Raw genomic sequence first — 9,053 nt, 5'->3', positions numbered from 1 at the left:
GCGGTTTAACCCATCATTATCAGGTCCTTCAGCAATGTCCCCTGGGCAAAGACAGAGGAGTTGCTCTGGTTCAGCCAGGGACATTGGTGGCTGGACCAAGGTTAAAGAGGTGAAAAGCATCCAAATAGTGAGAAAGCCAGAGGAAACATATAATAGTGGATTGTCAGCAACTGTTGAAGACTTCTTGAGCAAGGCTTTACTATTTCTTCATCAGGGCAACAGGCACCCTGTCCACATCTGAAACCAAAAAAAAGTATGTCCTCAAATAAAAGACTCGGGGTGGCAGTGCAGGTGAGGAGGGTGAAGTTCTGCAAACACGGCATATTGGGGACATCCATATGAAAAAATTTTGCTAAAAGGATATCTAGAAGACACCCCATGAACAGATACAGTAATATGGGAAAAATGTTGACAGGAAATCTACCTTGATCTACCTTGGTAGCTTCATCAATTAAATTCAAAGAGAAATTAAAGTTAGTCCAAAAATAGTTAATCTCAACGTGTCTTACATCAGCTGTTGAAGTTAGACGGCATTGAAGTGGGATTAAACTATCCCATGTTCATTCCTAAACCAGAGCAATTTTGAGATAAAAGCGTCCATCCATACCTAATTTGAACAAGGTTTATGAGAACTGAAATTGAAACACCTTCTTGTGAGAACTCACATACTAGACTGGCATACAATCCATCTGGGTGATGGATGCCTGTTACCTGTCAAACTAGATACAATCAACATGGTTTACTTTGCTCCACACTCTCATTTGCATCTCAGAACATATGAATTACATGCCTGTTCACAGTCAAGGCAGAAGTGACCCAACAGTGACAGCCAGCCAGGATTTTGTACCACATTACAGTGTTAGAGGTTTAACCTTTTGTTATATTCAGTCGGATCTTTTTTTCTTTCTTGTGGGATAAACAATGATGTCAAGAGTTGTTGGCCAACATCCTTTCTCTTACCACTCAAACTTGCGACAGCTGACAGCAGAGGAAGGGAATTTAAGCACCAAATGGGGAGTTCATCTCACTGACACAGCCTATCCCCAAGCTACATGAGGCTCCCTTTATAGTCAATGGAGGGTAATAGGAATTATCCGTGTGTCGTTCATCTCATCTACATTAGAGGTTTATAAAGATTGTGCCTTTGGACAGAATAACATAACTTTGCCCTAAAAGTACCTGTTTTCTTCCTTGATTATAAATAGCGACTAGACCGTGAACCACACATGCTGTTCCTCGTTGATATCATCTCTTCACAAACGGATAATTAACTTATTTCCTTCTTCTACTTCCTTTAGGCCTCTTCCACATTGTCCTTGTTGAGCTGCCCTACCCAGAAATGTCAAATCAATCTCTCAAGCTTTCCACACCAGGGCTAAACCCAGATGAAAACCCATTTGTCCACAAAAGTGTAAAAACGAAGTCAATTGTTTATTAACTTCTCCAACCCCGAAAACCACCAGCTGGAAGACTCTACCATGGAAACCTCATGAGCTGGAGCCCTGGAAATGCCACACAGCAAATTTTGCAGAATTTCCTTTATAGGTTTTCTTGCAGGGCACGTGTGACTTGTGAGTGTGTGAAGGATGGCGGGTGATGGTCAGTTTTGAACAGACAAAGGAAGCAGAAGTCCGAGGTGGTTTCCCTTACAACCAGGGGAAATGTCTGGGACAAACAATTACTGACCAAAAGAAAATAAAGATGTAGTTTCAGTCAGGCAAGCTGGGTTTCAGTTCAGGCAATAGGTGCAGCTCAAAAAAGGAAAATGCTGAAATGTTTCGTTCTGACATTTTCTAAATAAAATATTTCAGTTTTACGCTTCAAAATAGTGTATTGGTTTAGAATTTCATGTACATTTTCTTTCAAAGGTTGAAAAGGAATTTGAAAGTAAAATGAGCTTTTTCATTTTGAGTTGGACAAGTGCTTTGGGCTGACCCAAAATGAATTGAGTTGGTTTAATTTTTCAGTTGGGTCACCAAAGAGAAACTCCGTTGTTCATGCAATTCTAATTTCCGTTGCCCTATTTTCCTTTCCTCAACCCGCCTCCAAGTCACGCGCTATTTGTAATTCCCAGAGGTCCTTGACCTAGCACTGTTAGGGAAGGCACCTGCTCCACATCCTTCATTGAGGTCACCTCCATTGTAGAGGCTGGAGGACCTCTTCCCGAGCAAAAATTGACAGAGCTGCCTACTGCCAGATTTGCGTTGGCTCTTCCTCCCCTTCACTTACATTAGGTGACCAGAACAGGCACTTCTTTTGCTACATAGGTAATTATAAAATACTTAAACTACCTCTGAAACTTAATATTGAGAAGTCAGAGGAACCCAAAGCATGAATAGAAGTTTCCACATCCTGCTGCGTAAGTATTGGTGACAGTTTAAGAAACGTCTCTTAAATACATGGCATGGAGTATTACTCAGTTATGAGATTTACATAGTCAATGTCTGAATATATACTCCTTAAGTGACCTAGAATAACAGAGGGTTGATATTTCCAATTTGCTGCTGGAAGTATATTCTAGCCAATGCAAAGAGCTGAAGCTATCCTGATGGTAAACCAGTGGCATGTGATTATGTCAGCCTGTGCTTTAAAGCACAATTAGCTAAACAATTAGCTTAGCTTTGAAGAAGGTATGGACTGCATTGAACAACAGTAAATGCCTGATAATCTTTTCAGTAACAGCCATCATCGGTACCTGATGGATGTCTGTAAAATCGGTGTAATCTGGAGCAGAACTGGCCTGCTAATGTGAAGCAGGATTGGCAGAGACATTACAGTCAATCTCAGGCTTATGAATGATGCTGCCAGGAAGAAGGTAATGACCATGGAAAGAAGGAAAAGCTACAATGCAGTTCTGTGGGACGCAGAGTATTTTTGGCAGTCCACTACCCAATGACATGTTACATAAAATAACATATTTAGGATGGAAAGTAATGCAACCTCTCAGGGGATCCAAACCAGGATTCTATGCTGTTCAAGAATTTGTTAGGAAATCTTATTTGGGTGAGGTAAATTACAAAATGCAAACTATGCTAAGACAGATGGCATTTCTGGGGTTACACATGCTTCTTAACACATATTCATTTGTAACACCTTTTTCTCGGTTAACACGCAGCAGCAGACCTTATCAGATGAACTGTATGAATTTCACCGCTAGCAAAAGTGTTAAACAACTGTGTAAGTGAAAAGATATCTTCTGAAGTCTAGGAAATCACTCTTTCTGTTTAACTTTTAAATTCCAAATCCTTGGTCAAATTCACAGATAACAATTGCTATAATTTAATCTGGAATCCACTGATGAATGGTTTAGAAAAGAAGATATTCCTGCATATTTCCCCCTCTAAGAAGAAATAAAAAAAAATTATTTTGAGACTAATTGTCCATTTATCTTCAGCAAATTAACTCATGAGACCCAAATGTAAACATTTTTTGAGTATGAAGGATTAAGGCACAGCATTAAATATTTCCAAGATCAGGCCATTTTTCTTCTCTAGGATTAAATAAAGAGAAAGGGAAAATCTTCTAAACTAAAAACATTTTCTGTTTTGCTCAGGGCAACATGAATTGAAAAATTCTGAAAAAACAGACTGAAAAATGTACCTTTGACTAGCTGACTTGAAACCGTGGTATGGTTGTTTCTGCAAGAACCAATAAGGTTCTTCAATGGAAGTTGTAGCCCTAGTTTCAAATGACTGTATGCAAAATAATATTGTTTGCCAAAACCTGCAAAATTGCACTGATTTAAAGTTTATTTTGTCCTATAGTTTTCCAAAAGAGGGTTGCTTCCGACTCGTACAGCACATTTAAGGAGTGGTGATGGTGTTCATTAAACTGTGAAAGGAATGGGGCAATCATGTATCTCTGGTAAAGTCTAAAAGCTATGCAGTCGTGAAGATTGACTTTCTGATTTGTCTTTTGTATTAGGCCTTGACATGTAAGGGATCCCCAGTGGATTAGCTTATCATGTATCTGGTCCTGCTCCACAGAAGACAGAAAGAAAACTCCCATGGACTTCAAAGTGTGTAAGATCAGACTTGTAGTTTGTGCATGTATCAAGTTAATTGTATTGCAAAGAAAAGATGAAAGATTTCAACACAGATGTTAAGATGGGAGTGATGAATTGGACCGCTCCGATGAAAGGCTTGTTCCAGAAGGTTCAATGTATTGACACTTATGTGGAAAGCAGAGGTTCCAAAATAAAGATTAGACACTGCTTGTCATTGCAGTGACCTTTTTTTTGTTGGTCTAAAACTATCCAGGCTTTGTCTTAGCTTAATACCTCTTATCAAACATGTCTCTAAAATTTCTGGTGTGACCAACCTTTCTCCTTTAGAGGTTATCCTTTATAATGCCAATCTTGAATAGCAGAAGGAAATTCAGATTCTCTCTCTTTTTTTCATATTTTATCACCAAAAAAAAAAAAAAAAAGATAATTGAAATTTTAAGTAGATAATCCCACATTTAGGGATTATCAATTCTGATGCTCATTTTTACTCTGGTAACTCAAAAATGGAGAAGATTTGTTTGTCAAGCACAGCATTTGGCAAAAAATACGATTATTTTGTAGGCATTATCTTGTCAACTTCAACAGAGTGATCATTGCTTTTGCACGTAACAGAGGTTTCAAGTTTAGGAAAGCATCTTGGTTTGACAGGACCTCTGTGTGTTTCAGAAAATGCAAGACAGTTACTTGCACATGAAATGTCTGGTTTAACTCGACCTTTGAGGGAGCTCTCAACCTTGGCATCGTGCTCTCATTTTTAATCTGTCAATGATTCAGTTGTTATGTGACAAGGCCTTCTGGGCAGCGACTGGGAACACAAAGCAAATTAAAGACCAAGACTCTGATCCTGCAAATTGGTAAAACACCACAAACTTTCCTCATTTTGATAATAGCCTTGTATGAGTAATTTGCCCTAGCTTTGATGCCAGAAAACTAGCTAGCAAATTCTGGGGTGCTGCCCACAGGTCCCTGCAGAGCCGTCTCTAGCTCGGTCAGCAGCAAGGATGTGAGGCAGATGAGGGGAGGTGTCCTCTGAGGGCCAGTCCCCTCCATCAGCCCCAGGTGATGAGCCTCAGACATCCAACCTCCAGTGGTCTATGGTTGGGCGTGACAAATCCCAGGTGTGGACTTCAGGGTGTTATGTTGCTCATGGGTCAAGCTACTGGCAAGAGAAAGGACCAGAACCAAGCAGCTTTGTTTATGCCATTTTACTCTGGAAACTTTTTGGCAGTAAGAATGTAAATTTAGATTTCGTTTTTCATTTCTTAACTATTTTCCATTGGTACTTTTTACACTACTTGTTGTTATGAACTTCAGTTTATGTTTGTAACCCAGCGACATTGGAAATGAATAAATAATAAAGAATGTGTTTTAGGTGAGACGAACATGTGAGGTTTCTCTGAAAATAGGAAGAAGGGAGCAACTCATCTTTTCTACACTTCTGAAAAGTAAAACAGAGAATTTCTTAGAGCTGCAGTATGAAGTTTTGGCTGGGAGGGTTAGGTTTATGCCGTAACCTCATTATCAGAACCGAGATAAGAGAGAGGTTGCAGATTGATAAATGATCTCCTGTTCTTTGCTGTGTGGTTACAGGAGTATATGATAAATAAAATGTTTGTTTTTCAGAAGTGACAGATTAGTAAAAATAAACCTCAGTATGTTCAGAGGTTTGGGCAAACATTTCAGACCTGGGATACTTTTCAGGGCTTGCCTGCAAGTTTTGAAACAGGTTGGCTGAATATCAAGGCAACAAATCTTCTGATTTTTATGGAATTGCTAAGCTGAATGAAGGGAAATCTGCTAGAAAAATGCTCCTTCCCATGGAAAGAAAATCTCATGTGGAAAAATTTGCTTTCAAATAATCTTATCTAAACCTGGAAATGTGAAGAAACATTTTACAACCCCTGAAGAGCTTATTTGGTGTCTGGTATTGGGTCAAAATTCACTAGTTTTCAGTGAGACTGATAAAAACTTCTTCCCAAATGGGTACAAGTGTCGAAAGTTTTTATTAGAGATGGGAAAAAAGTCATTAAAATCAAGGCTGCTATGTGATTTTCCCAGCCTATACAGAGGGATATAGATTTAACCTCTTTCTGCTGATGTAAGAAATACAAATAATCAGAAGAATGATGGCAAAGGAAATATTTTTCCTCTTTTTTTGTAGCAAATGGTAGCTCTGAAGCTTTGGTTAAGACTGGAAGCCTTTTTCCATTGGATTTTTTTTTTTCCTGCTGGTAGAAAATGGGTTTTGTGACAAAATTGATGTTTTTGCTGCTTTTCTACATAAGCATTGATTTTCTTCTGGAAACTCAAAAAACTGGAAAACCCAGTACTGATATTAAATTGTAAAAAAAAAAAAAAAAGTTTTAATTGGTTGTTAACTGGAAATTATGGGTCTATGTTTTAAAAAATGAAAAGTAGCTATTTTCATATGGAGAACATCAACAACTTTCTCATTAGTTTCACTTCACTCCTACAAGCATATTAGAGGATTTAAACTTCTGTCACTGTTACAAAATTAATCAGATATATGGGAGTTTGTAAAGTCAATGCTCAGGTCTCTAATTGTAATTTTGCACTTAAGGATTCCCTAAAAACTTCACTAAATCTACAAATACGAAGAGATAGAATATTTCTGATTTGTTTAAGAAGCTCTTAAAGAAAGTGTTTGTTAAAACACCTCTTCCATAATTTGAAATATTGTACATGTTTTTACGTAATGTGCTACAGACTAAGTAAAGAGTAAAGCCTAAAAATAGGCTAAAGAGTGAAACTTCAGACAAGCAAGCTATCCAAAGTCAGATATAACCAGTATTTTACTTCTTCCTAAGTTTCTAAAATAAATTACAAATAATGTAGGAAACATGAACTTCATTATTATCTCTTTGGTTTCTAGATCTAACCACTATCATAATTAATATCTGCTGAATTAAATCTAATTATATTAACTGCAATAAGCAATGCTATCTTTTAGATGGTAACGCAAAGTTTCCCCATCGTTTTAGTCAGAAAAAAACCTCAAAATCTCCCTGATCTGAAGTGAAAATCTCAATGTATATTTTGACATGTGGCGTCTTTTCCAAGGTCTTTTCTAACCTTAATGATTCTATGATTCTACCCAAGTAACTAGTGATAGGACGAGAGGAAATGGCCTCAAGTTGCGCCAAGGGAGGTTTAGACTGGACATTAGGGAAAACTTCTTTACTGAAAGAGTGGTCAGGCCTTGGAACAGGCTGCCCAGGGAAGGGGTAGAGGCACCCTCCGTGGAAGTATTTAAAAGACATGTAGATGAGGCGCTTAGGGACATGGTTTAGTGGGCATGGTAGTGTTGGGTTGACGATTGGACTTGGTGATCTTAGAGGTCTTTTCCAACCTTAATGGTTCTATGATTCTATGATTCTATCTGTTCTTTCTCTCTAAGTGCTACTTATATTTTGTGATATTTTATTTTTCTATAACTTTTAGGAGTCTTTACGATAGAATCTCTTTTTTATACATACTGCCAACAAGAAACCCCAATTTTACTCCACCCGCAGGTACTTCTCTAGTGCTCATTTATGTGGCCTGTGCCACAGGATTTCACATGCTTCGGAAAATGAACCTCTCGTGAGTAATTTATTATCCAGCTCCTGAATCTTCTCTAGCAAAAAAATGCCAGACGTGATCATGTCTGATAACTAAATAAGTAAAATTTCCACAAAAAATGCCCCTACTCATAAGATTCATTGAAAACACCACTTCACAAAGAAGGCAGATACACAGTGGGAAGCGGAGAAGTCTGGAGACGTGAAGGGGTTGTTGAACAAAAGCTGGGGAGATGACACCATGGCAGCAATCTCTGACTGAAGGTCACAGAATTCTCAGGGCTTGAGGACTACTTCCAAGGGAAACATAACTGAAGGAAGCACGAGCAGGTTTAAGTTCACTGGAGGGCAAACGGCACCTCCAAAGGAAAAATGCTCTGGAACATCATCTTGTTGCCTATTGTGCTGTTCCTTTCCTCACGTTTATTCTCTGGTGTTACCATTGGAGGCAGACATTCTGTGCCAGTCAGTCCAACTATGGAAATGCACTGCAAGCAAACTTTTCCTACATAGTTTTTTTCTTTTTTAAATGAAAGACTATTCTTGCTGATAAAGATCAACTATAATGATTTTTCTTAATGTAGTTTGTTTTCCTGCCTACCGTTAACACGGCCATGCCAGCTGAAAGATTCGATGCCAGTATTGTTCACCAGTGTCTGGTTAGGTTACTTATACCTCTGTATGTCCTAACTTGTCACTGTAGTTTCTGAATATTGTCCAGAAATTCTATTTCATTACTATTTTAAATTACATTTCAAAATTTTCTCACAGGACTTTACATGAGTGACACAGCCGCCTCTGAGCGGTCTGCTCAATTCGTGTCTTAAATAATATCTTTTTCTAACACCAAGAAATCTTTCTGGGATGGAGGCTGTAGTTTCTGCAGCTTCACAATCTTCTAGCCCAGCTCCCAGCTGATGTTACTCATAGAGGTGTATGGGCACCCTGTGTTGGCATTGCCAAGATGCTCAGGGATGTCCTGGGTTAAGAGAACAGAGGGGAAAAACCTTTAAAAATTAAATTTGAAAAGAGAAGCAAGCAAGAAGGGTAAAAAAAATCAGGGGGAGAGAGAAAACTGAAAAATGGTGCACAAAGGTAGAAGGAGAGAGAAGCTTTTCAGCATGAGAGTGGTGCCATGCAAACTGACCCACTTCTACCAACCTAGCAGCTGTGGGCATCCTCCTCCCCCAGAACTGGGCCCAGGTTTCCATCCGGTTTGCTTTTTCCTTTCATAATTTTAGTACAACCTTTTTATAAAGCCATGATGAAATTACAGGAGAAAGCAGGTCACAGACTCTTGAACACTCCTCTATGTCGCAAGAGAAAACGAAGAGTTTGGAATAGCTGCCTGCCTACGTGGGCAAGCTGAGCTGGCTGTTATTGCTGAGCACATCTGTACACTCTGCAGTAGTACCGCTGTACAGGGATTTCCTAGTGCGAGTTTGGTGGTAGCAGATGAATGTTTT

Source organism: Fulmarus glacialis, unplaced genomic scaffold (genome assembly GCF_000690835.1).
Source record: "Fulmarus glacialis isolate BGI_N327 unplaced genomic scaffold, ASM69083v1 scaffold545, whole genome shotgun sequence".
NCBI classification, from domain to species: domain Eukaryota; kingdom Metazoa; phylum Chordata; class Aves; order Procellariiformes; family Procellariidae; genus Fulmarus; species Fulmarus glacialis.
This window is presented reverse-complemented; position numbering follows the sequence as displayed.